The sequence below is a fragment of the Taudactylus pleione genome, unplaced genomic scaffold (genome assembly GCF_031769625.1).
Source record: "Taudactylus pleione unplaced genomic scaffold, aTauple2 ptg000007l, whole genome shotgun sequence".
Taxonomy (NCBI): domain Eukaryota; kingdom Metazoa; phylum Chordata; class Amphibia; order Anura; family Myobatrachidae; genus Taudactylus; species Taudactylus pleione.
This window is the reverse complement of record NW_028284410.1, coordinates 19,832,355-19,852,879: the sequence shown is the minus strand read 5'-3', so window position 1 is coordinate 19,852,879 and position 20,525 is coordinate 19,832,355. Positions and strand designations below refer to the sequence as shown.

Here is a 20,525-nt window from a genome sequence, read left to right as displayed (position 1 = left end):
CTTTGCTCTTTGTTTTTTTATTTATGTTTTTTTTATTATTTTAAGCTTGCAACCTCAAATGAACACTTGATCTGACCTTTAATTACTGACAAAGCCTTTCAAAGTCTTTGATACCTCAAGGTTATGTCCTCTTCTGTAATTCAGATGCCTAAAGGGAGAGTTCCACACAAAGCCACCAGAGGGAGCATGACCAGCATGCAAGGGGTGTTGCTAACATTTTATACAAGTCCTAAGTTTAGGGGTCTGTGGTCATTTGGGCTAATCTCTTGAACCACTGGACGGAGTTTGATGGGGTTTTCACTATTCTATACAGCATTGGTTGAAGAAGGCTTAGATGTATGAACCATTAATCTGTATCAAAAGGGAGCAGACCAGTGACTATTTTAGTGAAGCAAGCCACCGAAAAAAATTCAGCACCAAGCTGCTGTATGGAAGCTGGCCTGGGTGCTGAAACAGGAAGAGAGCATCTGAAACTGAGGCTTGGAATACAGCAAGTCGCAGAAAAAAACTGTTGTGCTGTGTGAGTGACTGACTGCAAAGGGTAGTCACACCAAATATGGATTTGATTTAGATTTCTCTTCTGTTCATTCACTTCAGATTTTGTTAATTGATAAAAATACACTATTAAATGCTATTTTTTAAAGCATTCTTACTTTGCAGAATTTTTTCCACACCTGCCTAAAACTTTTGCATGCTACCGGATATGTGTGTCAATATATGTATATATTACTTCACGATAATCTATGATGCCGCAACTCTAATAAAGGTGTTCACAATACTATAAGCATCACCATGCTGCTAGTTCAGGAAGGAACACAACCCAGCTGACAGCCTTGGCATGCTGGTGACATGCTCTCGATAGGGAAGAGAACGTGGTGGGAACACACTGGGAGGGATTTACTACACATTGCATTTTAAATATGGTACATCCCGCAACTTATCAGGTACATATTGGCATTAACACCTGTATGTACCTAGAATTTCAATTAAAATTGCAAAGGACAGCTGGGAGGGATCTGATTGGATCCCTCTCTGTGCACAATGTGGTAAGAAGCCCCTAGGGGTTTTGGCTGCATTTTCCATTTAGTACATCCCGCCCACAGAGAGAAAAGGAGAAAAGGATCATGCAGTCTAGAAGTCTTAAAAGGTGGCTGGTTCCTAGCATAGGGGCCTTCCATCACCAAACATACTGGGTTGGGTCACAGGGTGTATTTCCAGCATGTGGAAACATTTCTACACCCTATTTAATGCAGTTGCAATAAACACTGTGTAAAGGGAACTGACAACCAGGTACTATTTACAGTCAGTATATTTTCTGCCAGTCAATCAAAGTCAGATCTTAAAGTAAGAAATTAGTGATAAGTTTTGTACTGACACTACCAAACTTCACATATTCTGCACAATATCAGTAGTTTGGTGTCTGAATAAGGTTACAAACCATATACTACTTTTACTCAGAGCCAGATTAAGACTTTGGGGTGCTCTGCGCAATTAAGACACCCATATGATCAAAAATTAATATTAATCATTGAGAAGAGTGTACACTGTAAATCCCAATGACTGCCATACAAAAGCCTGTGCATCTTAGTGACCACCATAAAAGACACTGCATCCTAGTGACTGCCATACAGGACACTACATCCCAGTGACTTCCATACAAAACACTGTTCATCCTAGTGACCTCCATACTGTCACGGTTGGTGTTTGAGAGTTACCTGACTCAGGTGTTGAACTGGATTCAGCGGAGACCGGCTTGGCTGGAACCATGGATGACGTAAATAGCTCTATTTGCATATGAATTGTATGGCAGTGAGAACTGCCTTTGATGATAAATGACAGGAACAGGAAACTTGTAACGTTGGAGTGGGACCAGTAGAAAACTTGGAGGAACCGAACTGGGACTGGCAGGAAGGCTTGCTGAGCTGGATGGGGTACCAGTAGATGGGCTTGCAGAATTGGACTGAGAATCAGCAGGATTTCTGGATGCGCCAGGTATAGCTATCAGCTGGATTACTTAATGCACTGGTCTGGGAACCAGCAGGATTTCTGGATGTGCCAGGTATAGTTGCCAGCAGGATTACTGGATGAACTGGTCTGGGAACCACAGGATTTCCGGATGTGCCAGGTAGAGCTGCCAGCAGGATTACTGAATGAATGGTCTGGGAACCAGCAGGAGCCTGGGATACACTTGTACACAGGGAGAGAGAAGTAGCACAATCTGTACACCACAAGAAGTAACGAGATGCTCAGGCCCCGAATGCTATCAGAGGAGGATTGTTATACCCTGAGTCTGGCAGGAATTGGTGGATTCGGTCAGGTGGTCTGGCAGAAGCACTCTGGACCTCATTCAGAGTCGGTCGTTGCGGCCGCACGGTCGTAAGGTAAAAGAGGCCGGATATGCAAATGAAGCACTCGCAAGTTGCGTCGTTAAGATGGGATCGTTAGCTGGACGAGCGAGGGGAGGATGCGGCCGTAAGACTAAAAAAATGCCCCCTTCTCGTTCCCATTACACGTCATCTCCGGGCATATAAGGATTAATCGAGACCATCTGGAACCATCGGAGCTGGTCGTAGACCTTTAAGGTTGACCATACCCTCTCTTAAGCACTACGATCAAGTCAGTGTAAAAACCTCCCATGTCACATGTGCCATGACACTATTTAGTTAATTATGCACTCCCATAAAACACCGTTTGCATAGTCAGGCACGCCTGCGTTCGGATCTCCACTCCCCCGTTCACAAGCACCTTCCCCTGTTACCACCCACAAACGCCTCATCCTGTCACTCAAACTAACGACCTGGCCAAGTTGAAGGAGAGAGCAATTTCTGATCGTAATAGCTAGTTTGCGCACACGCATTGCGAATTTTACGTATGCGCAGTTTAGCGAACATCAGTGGTATACGACCGTGCGGCCGCAACGACCGACTCTGAATGAGGTCCTCTGAGTGGTGGAGGGCACAACATGCAGAGGAAGCAGTCATATCAGCAGTACTGAGAGTCAGAACTACACCTGCGATTTCAATCTAGGCTAGCAGTGTTCACAGACAGAAAAGGGCCCAGGTGAATAATCACTATGGAAAGGAGAGCATAGTCCAAATGTATACACAGAAGTGTTGCAGCCAGCATGATTAGAGCAGATCTCCCAGGCGAATTGCACATACAGATCCACAGGACAGTTAGCAAGGGTAATGCTGCATACACACGGAACAACTTGAACAACCATAAATATCGTTGATAGATTTCCCTCCAACTTTCTGTAGTGCAGGTCAAACGATTTTGGTTGTACACACTGATAGCTTCACTGAAATATCTATCATAGATATCTATCTTTTTACAGGCAAATCTTTACATAATCGTCCAAGTTGGCCTGCATGCATAAAAAACCATAGATATCGTTATCGTTCATGCGGGAAAGCGCATCGATGGTCGTTGTCAGGTTGGTGACTGCAAAAAGTGAACGTTATGAACGATAACTATATGAATGATATTGTTCAAATCGCTCATAAAAGTCGTACCGCGTGTACGCACCATTAGTCTCAAGTCAAAAAGGTAAAAAAGTAGCCAGGGTCATGACACATACAGGGCACTGCATCCCAGTAACCACCATCCATGACAGTGTGCATCCCAGTGTCCACGATTTAGGACACAGATAATGGATATCAGTAAAATTTTAGTGCGGGGAGAAGTGGTGTTATCATTATAATGGATACTGACGACACACTGGGGGGGCGAGGGGAGGTACCTACTTTATCTGGTTTACAAGGTATAATCAGAAACATTTTGGTGGTTAAAATTTCAGTCCACTCAATATCTCCCCTGTTCAGCAACATGGGCAGTAGCGTGTGTTCTTACACAGCTCACTGAAATTCAGACATGCATTACACATTGAGAGCAGGAAGGCACTAACTTCCATGCTATAAAATTAATTTATCCCCAGTTGTCCTCCATCTGAGCACACTGTGGACAGGTCCAGTAGTTTTCTTCAGTTGGCCCTACAGTGCTCCCCAGGCTGTCAAGGAGGAGCATCAACATCACTTGACAAAATGAGTACAGGACAGGCACCATGCAGATTGGAGGTGTGTAGACTAGAAATAAAGGGGAAAGAGGGTCAAGCCTTTGGTCTACGGCTCAGAACAATGATGGCTGGTCCCGGGGAAAGGACCAGCCAGTATGATGTAATTGAATCAATCAAGAGTCCATTGCACCCCCTGCTGGTGTCTACACATTGTAGCCCCCAAATGCCTTGATCCGCCTCATGGTATGAGGGGCTCCCTAAGAGGGAGACCTAGGGCACATGCCCCCCACCCTCTTTAATTCCACTCTAATAATACTTTATGGTATCACCTAAATACCTAAAATAGTCGTTCAGACAAGTTGGTTAAATAAGTGAAATATTAAATTGGAGGGCTAGGCTTTGGGGTAGTGGTGACAATGGGACTGGAGGTGTTAATTAATGGTAGAAAGTAATGATAGACTGGATATATACGGCAATATCTATTCAAATTGAAGCACAAATTAGGTCACAGCGGATATTAAACAACATATTATGAGAATGGGGTGTGTTAAGTATAGTGTGTACCCAGCAACGGAATGACTCTTAACTATACATCGCACACACCATACACACTACACAATCAGATTTTCAATGGCACTATGTATCATTCCATGTTGCATATAGCAGCAAGGCGTCATTCATTGTATCATCCCATCTGTTGTGCAGAACAGCAGATTGGATGATACATTGAACGTCCATCACGAATGACTGATCAGACATACACAAAATACATACGAATTACTGCCGGACACAAGTCCGGCGGTTCAAATCACGACAGCGGCAGACCAACACGGCTGAAAATCCAGATCGTCCTCAGGTAAGTATCAACTAACCTAACCCCCCTAACCTTCCCCCCAGTGCCTAAACCTAACCCCCCCTTCCCCGCCGCCTAAACCTAAGTCCCCCCCCCGGGAGCCCTAAACCTAACCCTCCCCCCCGCGCGGCTGTCCGCAACGGCGCCCAGCATCACTTCGATCGGGATGCCGGGCGCCGGTCTCCCGGCGTCGGTAAAATGACAGGCGTCTACAACTAGACGCCTGTCATTTAACCCTCGCCAGGATAAAGCAGTCGGGAAGCCGGCTGTCGGGCTTACGTCCGCCGGCTTCCTGATTGCATACCGGCATACACACTGCATGATCTGTGCAATATATCATTCAGATTTGCGACAGAATAATAGATCATACGTTCGCATATCGTACATATCCAATTTTTTGGGGTCTACACATGCGCAAGCACCTCCTGCAAGTATTAGCATTTTAGTTCTATGGTATTGACCAACTGCTTCCCTATGGCGGTGCATATCTGTACATATCTGCATCAGGCCCAGCCCAGGGCACCATTTATCAACGAGACATAACACTTTTAGACTCGCTAAAGGGGTTATGTGCTACTTTCAATATTTAACAAACAGCGGTAATCTAAGATTATGTCACTGTATCACTTACGCCATCTTGATGACGAGAGTGATATGGTGATTATTGCTAGCAATGGGGCCCCGACAGCAGACTTTTAGGCTCCAGCAAAGCCTTCCAGGCCCTGCCCGGTCCCCACTGGGTGAAAGTGTCATGCACATACATTGGCTGCCAGCAACAGAACAGAGGACACCGCTGAGGAGGGAGATCTTCACTAGACCTCACTGGAGAGGTGAGTAATGCTGAATGCCAGTGTCGTATGCGTTAGTATCACTGCAATACTAAACTAAATATGCCGCTGGTATTTAAGTACGTTCTTAAAAGTGGTCGTTAGTGTCAAGACTGAGCTAGGGAAATAGATACCTAAGCAAAGTGAACTAGATGAGCTGATTAAATGATATGGCAGAAAAAATAAAAATACTGACCCAAGGAGAAACAATGTATATTTAATAAAATGGGAAAACTGCGTAGCATGTTATATTTAAGCACAATTGCATGATGCAGCTATTAGTTACTGTTAACCTTAAAGATCTATAGTAATCTGCTGAGGTATGCACATATCATATGTATACACTTTGGTGGAGAAGTTATCAAGCAGGAGGACCTGTACTAAATGAAAGTAGCTACTAAAGAGTGTGTATATAGGAATGTTGTGCATATTCACAGCACTGAAGCCATAGGTTTTACATTAACCAAAGCACTATCTGCATGAAGTTTATGTGTTCGCAGTGTTTACATGGATTTCCTATTGTGTTTGCATGGGCAAAGTTTAAGTTTAAAAGCACACAGAGAGGTTAATGATTGTTTGGTATAGTTTTTTACTTTTTCATTAGTAACTTTGTACTGATTGGATGATTTAAAACATTCTGGGCCTGATTCATAGGTGGACACAATGCCGATGTTTGCGCAGTTGAGCGATTATTTGCTACTGATCATGCACAAAAAGTCATGAAAACCTCTACGGTGCATATATTCACCTGAATGTGCATATGTATTAAATGCCTAGGTATGTATATGTTAGAGATGTGCGTTGACACCCGTGTTTTGGTTCTAATTCATCATCGTGTTTTGGTTTTGCCAAAACCACCCTCACGTGTTTTTGTTTTGGATCTGCTTTAAAAAAAAATAATAGATCAAAACCGCTGAAATCATGTAATTTGGGTCTGTTTTTGCTCCTACAGTATTATTAACCTCAATAGCATTCATTTTCAGTCATTTCCAGTCAATTTTGACCAACTCACAGCCCACAATACTGTTTTCGCTCATATTGGCCAAAGTCTAGCTGATTAAACTAAGCAACAGAGCAGCGGCACAAGCACACAGCAATTTAAAAGAATATAGCACATTTATGAAACATTTCCGCACAGCAGTGGCAGACAGGATGGCAGTTTAATAAACTATATGACCCCATAAAAAGAATGTTTTCATTAATCAAGAGCTAGATCAGAGACCCAATGGCAGTACAGGGAAATGGAGGTGGAGTATGTATATAGTGGAAGGGAGGTAAACGATTGATCAATTTAATAAGAAAATATAATTTGAGATGTGGTCTTATTTTGCAGGCACTGAGAAATGTCCATAGAATAATACAATTTATCATGTTCACTCCATTCATATTACTAAATAATTAGTAATTTTATTTTTATTGTGAGACACCACATTATTTCTGGTTAGAAATGTGTTGGAAGTTAGTAATTTATTAGAGCAATAACCAATAAAAATGTTTCTCTATGCAAAAAAGACAGTCACCATTGCCCCCCAAAAATATAGTCCATAATGAAAAGAAAATGGTGCAAGATGGAATTGTCCTTTGGGCCTCACACCAACCCTTATGTTGTAAGTTAAAAAGGACATGCACGGTTTAACAAACTGAGAAGTTCATCGACAGGGACTGCCAGCTTTGTGGCTGAAGTACTTGGTTTGTTTGAGCCCCGCAAAACAAGCTCTCTCTACACAGAGAAGATGTCCTTATCTTCACCATCTTCAGTGTACAGTAAATATCATCACACAATATAGGCTCATCCCCACTGGAATCCAACGTTACAGAAGTCTCTGTACTTTGTTGCATTTTTCGGTAAAGGTCTTCCTTTATAGAATTTGCAGTTCATTTTTATGAACATGAGTTTTTCCACATTTTGAGGAAGTAGCCTCCTACACCGATCACTCACAAGGTTCCCGGCTGTGCTAAACACTCTTGACAAGTACAAACTGGAAGGTGGGCATCTTAAGTACACCAAACCTAGTTTGTACAAGGGGCTCAAAATTGCCTTTCTTTCCTCCCAGTGATCAAAAGGACTGTGTGACATGCTAATTTATCATCCACCATTCTATTGATGCTTAGTGTATCAGATTTAATCACAGTAGTGGTGTCAATAATCATGCGCAATTCTTTTAAGCCTATCCAAGTGTCAAAATGGTGGTTCACTGTGGTGCACTGAGTTGACTCTTCATGCAATGTGGGTATCTTGGAAAAGGTCAGTTTTTTTTCCTGGCAGTAGCATTTGCAGGACAAACTGAAGCAGGAGACCTTGTTATGTCATGTGCCATTTGAGTTGACAAGGAGCTTTTTGCATCTATCAGCCACTACGAACAACTTAAACCAAGAATCAAGCATGGTTGCGAAATGCAATGATCCAATTGCAAGATCTTGACAACCCTTTGGTCCTGGTAAAGCGAATTAAGAAATACTTAGCAAAATCACTTAGGGCTCGATTCAGACCCGCCGGCTAAGTGACGACACGGCAGGCGATTGCATGGCAAGACATAAGCATGCCCACTATGTCTTGGTGTGCAATCACTTTGTGTATGCAGATGCCCACAAGCCTGTCTTAAGATGCCCACTTGCACACATCATCTCCAGGAAATGTATGCAACCATCGGTACATCCAGTACCATTGGATACATTTGCAGCACTTGAGGTTGACTATGCCCTACCGCAAGCACTTCAGTGTAAAATTCAACCAGGTGACGTTTACTAATTATGCATGCCTCTGAAACGGCATTAAGACGATCAGGCACGCCTGCGTTCGCACTTCCACTCCCCCATTTCTAGTGGCCTGCACCTGTTACCACTCACAAATGGCTTGTCCTGTCACTCATTCAGCTGGGCTGTCTATGCTCGGCGAGCGTATGCTTCCCAATCGCTCAGACAAATTTGCACATGTGCATTGTGATGCATACACATGCACACAATGTGAACCATCTGCAGCTACAAGTGAACGCTTCCTAACGAGCCTGTCTGAATCAGGTCCTTAGTTTCATCTCCTCCTTCAGTTTCTCTACTGCTTTTCCAGTAGTTTTATTAAGGGAATCACCTGGCTCAAGATGGCAGTGTCTAAACTCACTTCATTAGTTACTGCTTCAAATGGGTTCAGTAGCTTGCATAAAACAGAGTATTCTCCAGTGTGCTGGACTAAGGTACAGTCTCCCTCCTCTCCTTATGTCATGGTTTGTTGTGTAGGTTTGGATCGCTTGTTGCTGTTCCTCCTTTTGCTGAAGCATATAAAAGATGGAATTCCACCCGGTCACTACCTCTTTCTTCAGTTGGTGGCATGTCAAATTGAAATGTTCTTGCAGCCGCAGCAAATTTTCTAGATGTGGTTGCTGTATACCAAAAATGTCCAGACATTTTCCAGGCCACAGCATCTCCTGATGCCCCTTTCATTTTTTTACAAAAATTCTGAGCCACTAAGTTTATTGACTGGGCAAAACATGGGACATGTTCAAATTCACCCAGTTATAATGCTTTCATACTGTTACTTGTGTTAACAGAAATGTAAAATCTTAAGGAGAGTCCTAATGGGGTAAGCCAGTTTGTTCTGGGTTTTTCAAACAGGTTGACACTGGTATGCTTCTTAGTGAAGCTGGTGATACAGATAGTAGCTGTAGTAAATGAGCTGGCTTCTGTTCAAGGCGATACATCCACCCAGTGGGCTGTCACAGCTATGTGTTTCATTTGACCACTACTGCTTGTCCACATATCTCTGGATAGTGGGTACAATGGCATTTTCTTGTCCAAGACATATTTTTTTTTCTTTTAACGTCCCGGTACAGACAAGGAATTGCTGTACTGGTATAATGGAATCAAGATGGAATTTGGTAGCAGGGACGCATGACCTCAATTAACGGTCTAAAACCCCATGCATTTATGGTTGATATTGGACACAGATCGAATGCTAGCATAGCCGTTATGGTTTCAGTGATCTGTTATGCAACTGGATGACAGCTTTCATACTTGCTTTCTCTTGCAAAGAATTGTTTCACAGTCAGTTGTTGATTGAAAATAGTCTTCTTGGTCCCCTTCTGGGATGAAGATTCACCCCCAGCAGCAGCAGCCCTAGCACACAAGTATTCTTTTGGGGGATCCCGGATAGGGCAGGAGTCTGTTAGCGATCACAAAATGGATGCAGGAGAACTACCTTTAATCATTAATAAGGATATTGACGATAAAGTTGTTGTCAGTGGAGATTGTATGTGCTGCGTTCTCACCAAGCTTCTGGCAGCTGCTGCTGGACTGCTTATTATTTTTTTACATAATTTTTAAGAATTTCCCAAATACTGTCATTTGCATTAACTTGCTGCAAATTACATAACAGGGAGAAGGTTCCTAGATGGTTAAAACCATTACCTCTTACTTTAGCTTCACAAATGTTACAGATGCCTTGACAAATGTTGTCAGGATTTGGGTAAAAATAATTCGACATAATAGAGGTGACTTTTTTGATTTTATGCCCAGGCATGACAATCACGGGCAAGAATTGATGCCACTTGTGGCTGACTTACTTTGACACAAAAAACATCCTCATAATCAACTTTCTTGTGTCAGATGCACAAATATCCCTCTCATCCTGTTGCACTTCCACAGTAGCATCCTCAATTTATAACGCTGGGTACATATTTAACGATGTGTACCCAGCTGACCTGTTGTGCATACACACTTGCTAGTGTTGGAAGAGACATTGCGACAGCGGGGGCCATGCTGACTATGTCGCCCATTGGACCTGCATTGCAGGTCTGACGGGTGATGTTGCTGACTATGCGCAGATCAGACAACATGTTGGCAACATCGTCTAGTGTATACTGGCCATAAGTCACCATCTTTATTTTACTGCTGCTAATCCCCACATTTGCAAGGAGTATGGAAATGTTGGAAGGAGACTTCTCTAGGAGTTCAGTGTCAGAAATGTCAGACTCGCACATAGTACTCGTGGACACACTTGGACTGTCCACAGGGATTTGTAAAGTTTGTGAAAATGCAGTTTGTTCATGAGCCTTAGTTTTGGTGAGCTGATTTGCCTGTTTTAAAGGTGACACATGTAGACTAAGGGTCGTATTCAGTTGCCGGTGAAAAGCGGAGATCGGCGAAAAGTTCTCGCCGGTGACATCATTTTGCCAGGCAAGAACTTTTCCCTGTATTCAATTCCATCGACTTTCTGCCGGTACGAAAAGTCTGCGCCTTCTAACCAGCGGGAAAGATTCGCCTCTGAAAGGAGGCGGAATAAAGTGCAGAATTTGGGGTTTGGGGTGCAAAGTTGCGGCAACACTCCTGCAGCCTTGGGACAGTCCCCCAAAAGGTAAACTGCATAAAAAAAGTAAAACAATTACTTTAGATCACCACAAAAAAGTACTTTCATTTTGGGGGCGAAAAAAACAAAGTTGGGGGACAAACTTAAAAACTAGCGAAATCGACTCCAAGGGGTCCCCCAAGTATGCCCATGGTTTTTTTTAACATTGCAGGTGCATGCTGAAGGTGTGTTTTTTTACGTTTTTTAATTTTATTATTTTGATAGCAGTGCCTGACAGTGCTCCTAGTATAAAAATGGCACTCTAGTGACATTAATTATTTTTAACATAGTGCCTGAACACTCAAAAGGTTGATTTTTTTTTTATCTTTGTGCCTTAACATACAACACAGTGCTTCTAGTAATGGCACCATAATGACATTATTTTTTAACATAGCGCTTGAACAAACAACACACTGGGCCTGATCTTGAGATGGATGGTATTGCACAGCCACGCAGAAGTGGCTATGCAATACCGTCCAACAAAATGTAAGGGCAGCAGGAAGTGTCTGTAGATACCTCCTTTCTGCATTTGCGATCTGAGTGCAGCACCCATAGACTCTGCCTCGGATCAACATCGCAACCATCATCATGGTCGAGATGGTTGCTCCATTGGCCAGGCTGCGTAAGCTGAAGCTTACCTCAGTCTGGCCATGCCTGGTCATTTGTGAAGCCAGGAAATCTGCTTCCACCGACGCAGACCCTGGCCTCGCCCCTCCTGGAAAACAGAGGCGACCTTCCCCCATTTCTGGGAACTGTGACCAACCACGCACTCGCTCCGCCACCCAAACACCACAGCATGTCAGTCATGCTGTGGCTAGGGGGGACTGTGAACAAGATTGCAGGACCCATTCTGCATATGTGCAGAACAGGTCCTGTGCCTAAACATTGGTGATGTACACTAACCCGATGGTTAGCATACATCCCTGAATCAGGCACAGTGTGCTTAACACAGCGCCTAGCCTGAGCACACAACACAGTGCCTGACAGTTCACAGTGCCTCTATGAATTATTATTTTTTAATGACAAAGTGCCCCTTTTTACACAGTGCTCCTAATTACGTTTTTTAGTGCCTGGCCCTGAGCACACAACACAGTGCCTTACAGTGCTGCAGCCCACAGTCCACACTGCCTATACAGTGCCCCTTTAACACAGTACACCTAATTGTTTCTTTATAGATGCAGCCCAGCCCAGTCCTACACCCTCTTCCTCCAGTCTCCTATATGAAATTGCGCCCGATCACGAGGGACGGACTTTAATATGCAATCCAAAATACGTGAGATACGATGACAAGAGGATGACATGTTTGCCTCATTTTGGGATCTGAATTTGGCAGAAAGACCTTAGCCTGGGCTCGGTTCGACTCTGAACCTTTACGTTCGGGTGTTCGGTTTCCACAGAAACTGAACCGCACATCTCTAGTATAGATTCACTGTATATTGCCTATGCATCGTTCGAAACTCCAGCTGCTGTGGACATACACATCCCACCATATCTTGCCACAATTTTGCTGTTAGGGCAGTGGTTCCCAAACATTTTTGAATCACGGCGCCCTATAGTATCAGCATTGTTTTCTTGGCACCCCTAAGTTTAAGTTTATTATTGAGAAATTCAGATAAAACATGTAGTAATATAGTAAAGTGAAGTAAATTGTGCTGATCTGTCATCCTTAGGATCAGTTATGTGGTGGTGGTCTGGTTTGCGCTTCTGTTCACATATTTACATTACATTGACCATAAATAATTTGATTTGGTGCTGGACCACCAACCTGAGGCACCCCTGCAAGTGTCCCAAGGCACGCCAGGGTGCCACAGCGCACAGTTTGGGAACCACTGTGTTAGGGCATTCTAAAACTGTGGCAGGACAGCGTTTGAAGTGCCGGACTTTGCCTACTCTTGCTGTATATGTATGCATATTGCGTATATGTTATGTATATGTAAAATAGGGTCACTGATTACTGATATTATAATAAAGGGGACACCTATTTTTGCTATTGTTGAGACACAGGTTATTGATATTTTAATAAAAGGTTATAATAAAGGAACAAATTGGGGTAGGGAGGGGGGCTCCACTTGGTGTCCACACCCACTCAAGGTTGGTCACACCCCTACAGTGGGCCCCTGCCATTACATTCCCCTGTCGGCCCTTCATGCCCCAGTCTGACACTGGCGCTGAAATGTATTCGGCTACTGTTGATGATAAAGCAACCAACATTTGCTTTTCACAGACATTGGACTGTTCCTAAGATTGAACAAGTAACCACTTGTTGACTTGCGATCACTGTAATCACATGTCTAATCTATATCTATATATCCTTGCAATTCAAGTTTACTTTCTGCTGACAATATCAGAGTCAAGTCCTGTATGTGTTTAAGGTGCTGCATCACTCTCATAATTGCATTTTAATTTATTCAACAAGGTTTTCTCGCACATCTACAAAGATGAGACATAGCTATTGAAATATCAGGCCTTGTAGTAGTTGCCACATATAAAAGTGCCCCCACAGTGGCGTAACTATAAATTTTGCTCCCCCCTGCCACAAAAGTTTCAGGCGCCCTCTCTCCCCTGCCCATAAAACAAACACACTCAAAGACTATGTTTAAGATGTGTGGTTCATGATACAAAAATGTCTCTTACACATTATGACACACTAAGTAATGCCCCTTACAACTAGAGATGAGCGGGTTCGGATCCCAGAGAACCAAACCCACCCGAATTTAGCATATCCGAGTCGGATCCAAGCAGGCTCGGAGGTTCTCGCCTTACTCTGATCTCGAAACCGAGGCAAAACGATAGAGTCTGAAATCTCACGGTTCGCGAGCTTTCGTCTCTATGATCAATGTAGTATATAAGGGACCACGCGACGGACGCCATTTCCACTTTGGCTGTGGATACTGAACAGGGAGGGTGGGTAGTGTAGGGCTGGGAGAGGTGTTGGTGCTATCTGCTGTGTCCTGGGCTGGTGCTGATCCATTCAGGTCTCTGGTCACGATGCTGTCCCCATCACTGTGCTGTCTGCTGATCCATTCTGGTCTCTGGACACGGTGCTGTCACTGTCACTCACTGTGCTGTCTGCTGATCCATCTGGGCTGTCTGCTGTGTCCTGGGCTTGTGCTGTGTCCATCTCTGGGCCCAAGTTCTGGACTCCAAAAAAAAAAAAAAATTCAAATGCATTTTATATTTTTCTGTGTGCGCTCGTGGGTGTTAAGCTTAACCACAGTAGCTCACAAGAGCCAGCCAGCAATGCACGCAACCTTGTGCTGTCCGACTACAGTCGTGCTAAAAAAACAAAAACAATAAAAGTGTCTTATATTTTTTTTCTTCTATGTGTGCTCGTGGGTGTTTGGCTCTTGTGCCCTACTGCAGTTAAGCCTGAGGGCTGTCACATGATAGGAGAGCAAGGCCAAGAACCACATGTTGTAGCTGTGGCTTAAGTCACGCCATCGATATGGTAAAGCAAGTTTTACTGATGTTAAGAAAAAAAAATTGAAAGGATATTTGCCTTTAGATAAACAAAAAATTGGCAATATGCCATTCACTACACGAAGTGGAAAGGAAAGGCTAAGGCCTTGGCCTTTCTTTATGAAGACTGCTGATAGCCCTTCTGCTTGTAGTAGTAGTGGTGGTGGTCCAGTTAAAAATGTGAAAGTTGTTAAGACAGCTCCGGGAAAACCAACTGTGTGCCCTGAGAAATCTAAATCTCAAATCCCCGAGGAGAGTGCAAGTGTGCCCGCGGTTGCCATGTGTGAGCTCGACCTAAATACTAGTGTACTGGAGGATCCTCCAAGTTCCAACATTTGGGTGCCCTCTGTAAATGTGGGCAAGGGCAGTCAACATCTTGCACACGTAGTCATTGAGGATGCTTTTGTGGAATTGCACATGGAGGAGGAGGATATTTTGGTAGTTGAAGGCGATGAGGATGTTGATGATGAAGATGTTGGTGATGAGGATGTTGATGCCGAGGATGTCCTTTGTGTAAGTAAGGCAACAGCTGTTGCCCATGGTTTGAAAAAGCCAAAGCCCATTGTTGTCATGCCGGGACAAAAGACAAAAAAATCTACTTCTCACGTGTGGAATTATTTCCATCCCGATCCGGACAACAGTTGTCAAGCCATATGTGCCCATTGCCATGCTAGAGAGAGTAGAGGGAGGGACCTAAACCACCTAGGAACCTCCTCCTTGTTACGTCACTTGGAGCGCATTCATCAAATATCAAAGTGTATGTTGCCAAGTTCCAAAACTCAAAACGTAACAAGTCCAGTGTCACCTACCTGCTCCCTCTCTGTGGGATCCAAGCGCCTTCGATCTCCAACACCAACACCTGCATCACCACCTACATCCTCATTCGTGATCGGAAGTAATTTAAAAAAACAATTGACTATTAAACAGTCCTTTGATAGAGGAAGTAAGTATAACAGCTGTCACCCAGTTTCACAGCGGATCACTGACGCCATGACAGCTGTGCTAGTATTAGATGGTGAAATAATAAAAAATGAGGATGATAGTGTGGAGGAAGTTCAAAAGGAAGATGAGGGGGAAATTTGTGTCCCATCTGACGCTAATGTGGATGTTGATGATAAGGATGTGGTTTGCATAAATCAGCCACCAGTGGCAGCCTTTCTTGCTAATGATAAAAAGAAAGCCAGAAAAGCAATGTCTTGGGTGTGGAATTATTTTAATCTAAATTCTGACTACAGTTGTGAAGGCATCTTTTCCATTTGTAAAGCCAAAGTTAGCAGAGGAAGGGACGTTAACCATCTAGGCACCTCCTCCCTGTTACGTCATGTGCAGCAAGTTCATGCAATTTGTATAACAAAATTATAATTTGTAATTTAATAACAAGCAGTCCAGTATCAGTATCAGCTACCAGCAGTTTGGACCATAACATGCAATCTCCAACACCAACACCGTCATCATCAACCTCCTCCTTAATACTTGAAGGTAGTCCTTCCAAAAAATGTTTTGTGGGCCCAAACAAACCAAGGAGTTCAGCCACAAAAGTGTCAGTCCTAGTGGCTTGTTAAACTGTGCATGTCCTTTTTAATATCCCACATAAGAGTGGGCGGGAGGGACAATTCCATCTTGCGCCTCTTTCCTTTACATTTTGCACAATTTGGGGCATTGCCAACTGACATTATTATAGTTTATTAAACTGCCATCCTGTCTGCCACTGCTGTGTGGCAATGTTTCACAGATGTCTGATATTTTTTAAACTGCCGTACGTTTGTGCTTCTGCTCTGTTGCTTACTTTAGCCAGCCAGCTCGCTGCAGCCTTTGGCCTATATTGGTGAAAAATAGTGAAATCAATATTGTGAGGTGGTTAAAAATGCCTAGAAATGCCTGAAAATCATTGTTATTAAGGTTAGTAATACTGTAGGAACAAAAACAGGCCCAAATTATGTGGTTTTAGCTGGTTTTATGATTTTTTAAGAAAAAATTCAGATCCAAAACACAAAAACAAAACAATTGGGAAAAAAATCCAAAAGCAGATTCAGATCCAAAACCAGGGGAGATCCAGATCCAAAACCAAAACACGGGGGTCGGCACACATCTCTACTTACAACACATTATGTCACACAGTAATGCCCCTTACACATTTTGCCCCTTATAACACATGCCACACAGTAATGCCCTTTACAACACATTGTCACACTAAGTAATTCCCCTAATAGCACATTGTGCCACACCCACCCTGAAAACTCTACTTCACCAACCCTCCTCTCCGCTCCTGCCAGTCTGTCACCTTAGATCAAGACAGGTTGCACAGTTTCTATGTCCGTGTAGATTATTGGGAACATAGGTAATAACCTGTAAACTGCGTGTATCAAGTTAGTGCCCCTTATACAGTGCTCCCTGTAGCAGTGCCCCTTATGCAGACCCCCTCTAGCAGTGCCCCTTATGCAGGCCCCCTGTAGCACTGCCCATATGCAGTGCCCCCTGTAGTTGTGCCCCTTGAAGTAGTGCCCCTGTAGTGGTGCCCCTTAAAGTAGTGCCTCCCCCCCAGTACTTACCTGATCCCGCTGTCAAGCTGACTGGATCTTCCTTAGCCTCTGATCACTTCAGAGGCCAGCATTCACAGTTTCAGTGGCGAAGCAGCAGTCCCCGACGCCCCGCCTCCGCGGGGGCCATAGTTACGCCACTGTGCCCCCACTGCTAATCTATACCATTAATTATTTGGTAAGAGAAAATCTTCTCTTTCTAATTTCAGATATGATGGGGTATATATACTATAGTAAGAGTTTTTATAAGTGGAGATTTGCAGATTCTACTTAACATTTAAATAGCACCTTCTAAAAGCTTCTAAAAACTTTCACTTTAGTAAATATACCCCAATACATCAATTGGTGTTGTCACACCTTATGCTTCTGACATTACAAACTCGTTGAGAACTGTACTTATTTTAACAAGGTGATTGAGTAGAAAACTTCCATTCTACTTCTCAGTCGCGTCACTCACCTGGCTGACACCTGGTGCAGAATCCTGGTAGAGTATAGCAGGGCGGGCATTGGTAAAAAGGGGGTGTGGCCTCACAACCCGAACCATTTTAGTCACTCTGGGGGGTTCCGGAGGTGTGGACTGCCCCGGGTACCACTCTTTGTGCAGTGCCGGCTCCCTTACTGTGTCAGGAGCCGAGTGCTACACGTAATGCTACAGTGCAGCACCCGACTCCTGTCACTGAGGAGGAGTCGGCACATTGGTGTCACCCCTCGGCTGGTGACACCAAGGGTGCGGCCCACACCCTCCTTGTGACACCACTGCTTCTTCTTGCTGTATGTGGAATCGTACATACAAGGTCTTTAGTATCAAAGTGTGAATCTAGAATTTCACTTAGTTTTGTGATCTACATAGGCAATAATCAAATCATCCACATAACAGAGCAGATACATCCATTTCCCTTTTTCAAACTTTGAGTGTGGGCAAGGATCTCGCTCTAATAAAACTGTTAATTTTACAATTCAATGCTCTTGCCAATTGCTTAAGACCATAGAGCGAGTTTCAGAATTTGCAAACAAAATTCTTGGCCCTTTTGACTTTAGCTTCAGGTTGTGTCATGTACAATTCTTATTCTATATAACCATTAAGAAAAGCAGTACTGATGTCATAATGTCCCACTTGCTTAGTTCTTAAGGCAACTATGGTGATGAAGGTTCTGAAAGTACTCTGTTTAGCAACTGAAGCAAAAGTGACATCATAATCTTCAACATATTTTTGAGAATACCCCTTTGCCACTAATCTTGCTTTAAATCTGTAAAATTTACATCCAAAGTTACATTTGGTCAAAGAAGCCCATTTACATCCAATTGCATGGGTTCATGGAGGTAACTCTGTAATATCCCGTGTCTGGAGCTATTTGAGAGATTCCATCTCTTCATCAGCAGCTTTAATCCATCTTTCCTTTTCATGGGTATGTAAGATAAACGCTTTGGTGGTATACTCTTATTCCACCTAGTAGATCTCCTGACTGAAGGAAAAGGTGATCTTCCCTCTTCAACAATAACTGGAAAAACCATAGTAATCTCAATTCCATTTTTCCCTTCCTCTGGTGGTGGTGTTTGAACTTCTTCCTCATGCTGTTCTGCTTGTGTAGTTTCATGAAATGACTGATGCACTGAGGTTTCATCAATAACAACACTTTATGCAGAATTCTGTAATCCTTTTGTGATCACTGTAGCCTACAAGCACTCCTCCTTTGCACGTGTATCCCACTTTGAGCTGTTCTCCTTTGGTATGTATACAAATGCTTCCAAATATTTTAATATGTTGTAGGTCAGGTTTCTGTCCATTCCATAGTTCATAAAGAGTCTTTTCAATTGTTTTTCAAAATAAACAGTTTAAGATCGCAGAATGTCATAATTGTTTCTCCCCAGTAAATTGTTGGCATATTGGCATCAAAGAGCATGCCTTGCCCACTTTCGCAGTGTGTCCAAATCATCCTCTCACCATTCTGCTCTGGATTGTACAATACAGTTATCATATGTTTTCAGAATGGCTTGTGTCTTGCCACTTGATTATTCTGTCCCATTAACTGAACGTAGTGTTTTTGAAAAACTTCCAAAATTGTTCTTTGAGCAAGATATTCTTCAGGTTTTTTTGATACATCATCCTTACTGTGCAGCAGGTAAAGTGTTATGAACTTTTAGTAATCATCAATGAATGTGAGAAAATATTTATTTTGGCCTGTGGTGACATTTTTCATTGGTACACAAATGTGTGAATTAGATTTAGAGCACTTCTTAGCTCTGCTGTTACTGGTTTTTGGAAAACTTTTCCTTGTAATTTTCCCTTTTAATTATCTTATACATTTCATTACCTTTGGATGCAGGGATCAATCTTTATACCACTTGCATGCCGTTCTTGGGCTAGTATTCTTGGCGTCTGGATTTCTGTGCCATAGACAATTGTTCCATACATAAATACACTTAAAATGCACCTACTTAGCTGTATTAACAGCTTCATTAGAATTTATCTGGTACATTTGATTTGTGTTTTATTTCCTTCTGCAAGTGTGTGTCTGTTGTTTATAATAATGCATTTATCACCTTCAAATGTCACAGCATGTCCTTGCTTGGTAAGTTTTTCACACACAACAGAATGTTGTCAGGATTAGGCGCACACAAGACATTCTTCATAAGTATCTTTCTGGTAAATGTTGGAAAGACTGGACAGTAAATATAAGCTTCTCCTATTCCTTCTGAGACCATATAATGACCATTAGCTGTGGTTAATGTTTCTGAATTACTTTGGTCTGAGCAAAGAAATTCTTATCATTTGTCATATGACTTGTAGCTCCTAAGTCAATACACCAAGCATTTATCACTGTCTGTTTTTGTATTGAAAGCACATTCAGCATTAGAAGTACTTTTCAGCTCCTTTATGTCACTTTTTGCTTTGCATCTTGATCTTTAGCTGATTCAGATAACTTTACAGACTCTGCAATCTGCCTTTAAGGACCAGATTTCTTGCACACAAAGCATTCACATGTTTCTGGTCTCTGACTAGTGCTTCTAGTCCTGAACTCTCAATGCTGTATAATGCTTATTTGCACACTCTGTTTTATGATTGAATTCATCCACAAGTTTCCATTTAACATACTCTGTCAGCTAGTCTAGCATCAAGTGCTGTTACAAGTGTCTCATAGCTGTCTAGGAGACCATTGATTAGCAGGGCTGCTAAAAGTCCTTTATTTCTTCTTCTAAATGCTGAATCATTTCTAAGGTACATTTTATGTTACCCTGCTTGTGCTGCCTTTAAGCAGTTTAACTATCTTATTAAATACAGATTATTGCTTAAATTATAGATGTGTCCTTGTACACCTAGCCACCTTGCACATTAAACAGCCCTTCTAGTTGCTCCATGCCGTGGAATGACTCGATAGCGCAGAGCGTCTTTTTGTGCAACTTTTTACCTTCAAATGCATCCTATTCGCACAGTGATGCGAACAGGATGCACAAGCAGCTTCTGATGATCAAAATAATGTGCAGCATGCCTCTGTTCTGT

The 20,525-nt window shown here is 42.9% G+C and overlaps 1 protein-coding gene across 3 annotated transcripts in view; it reads left to right on the top strand.

Annotated features, from left to right (window-relative positions):
- The window catches only part of RHBDL2 (rhomboid like 2), a 77,891-nt gene that overhangs the window by 9,709 nt on the left and 47,657 nt on the right, over positions 1–20,525 (top strand). The window lies entirely within an intron of this gene.